The following is a 1,612-nucleotide window of genomic DNA, read 5'->3' as shown; positions in this document are numbered from 1 at the left end:
GTTCAAGGTTAGGGACTGGCAACAAACAGACATACACAACAATATGTGCAGCCATCCAGCTAAAGCAGGTCACCCTCTTGTCCCCAACTGGATTGGACAAAGTTCCCTGGAAAAGGGGCTGGGGGAGCTGCTGTCATCTTGAATCCACCCATGCTTCCTGCATCACAGGATTCTGGCCACACCCCCATTCTTTCATGCTTCTTTATGACCAATGGGATACAATAATGGTGGCCACACCCACATTCCATGATGCCCAGCACCAGGATTCCCTTTGGTGGTTGACACTACCACCAGCAGTTGAGGAAGGTAGAGGTGGCTGAGTGGTGAGCAGGAGACTCAAGGAGACTTTGCAGTAGAACAGGAAATTGACGTCCTAATCAGTGAGTGGGAGAATAGAAGATTTCCCAGAGCCTGGCAACATGGCCAGGCCATCTTTCCCATCCGAGTGCTCAGATGTCTGAAACAAAAGGGCTCTGTGAAAGAGCTACAGACAAGAAACTACTTCCAGAACACCAGCAAAGGAATCCACCCATCAGACCTGCAACATTCAAGAAAACAAAGAACACAGAAAAGGGAGGGATCCCCAAGACAAACACCACTGGGGAGCATGATTTAACAGAGGGTCTGGCCAAAGGTGATGCAGATCGTGGGCCTCCCCTGCCTTTGGACACAATCAAAGCCACCAGGGGCCAGAGTATCAAGGGTCCTGATACCATCAAGGATCTGCAGAAGTGGTAGTGACACGTGGTGCTCACCCTGGATTGCAGCAAAGAAGAAACTAGTCACTCAGTGCCAAGATTCCACCACTGAAGCAGGAGACGACAGACCTGTAGGATTGACTAGAGAAAGAGAGGGAGAAGAAAGCCCAGTTACATGAAGCACCACACACAGAGCTAGAGGTCCACAAGTCACCCATACAGATGTTGGTTTCAGCAGAAAGAGATTTACAATCTTCACCGGCCCAAGTGAAGCAGTTGGCCAATGACAGATAACTGGAGCATGAAGCTCTTACCAGCCACCTGCAGGCTGCAGAGCGGTGTGTGGCAGAGCTGCATATGGTGGCTTCTGCGGTCACTGCTGCACAGAAGGAGACTGAAATGTTCTTTGAACAGCTGAATGATGTGACCCTTCAGCTTGAGGAAAAGACCACAAGCTTCGATGACCTGCAGCAAGTGAACACAGAGCTGTAGGAGAAGCTGGAAGTGCTCTGGACAGAGAACAGCACCAGAAGAACAGAATCTGCAAGTTCCAAATAGTACTGGTGGGGCATGAGTTACTGAAGAGACTACTGGACAACCTGAGCTGGATGGTGACCTCAGCAAGTCTGGTGAGAGACATATTCACCGAGGACCTGAGCATTGAGAGGTCTGCATGTAAAGAGGAGACTCAGTGGCTGAACGAGCAGGTGAGCCAACTGACAGAGGAGAAGGAGAGAAGGGCAAGGCAGGTGCTGGAGAATGAGCTGGGGGAACTGAGAAAGAAGATGACAGAGCCAGGCCTCCCGCAGGACCATCTCAGGTGGAGCTGCAGTTGCAGGCCTAGGCCTACTGCACACAGATGGAGTTGAAAAAACTGGAGTAACAACTTCACATCCAGGTCCAGGAAAACCAGA

Source organism: Dipodomys spectabilis, unplaced genomic scaffold (genome assembly GCF_019054845.1).
Source record: "Dipodomys spectabilis isolate Male_0828 unplaced genomic scaffold, ASM1905484v1 ptg000312l, whole genome shotgun sequence".
Lineage (NCBI taxonomy): Eukaryota > Metazoa > Chordata > Mammalia > Rodentia > Heteromyidae > Dipodomys > Dipodomys spectabilis.
Note: the sequence above shows the minus strand (reverse complement) of the source record.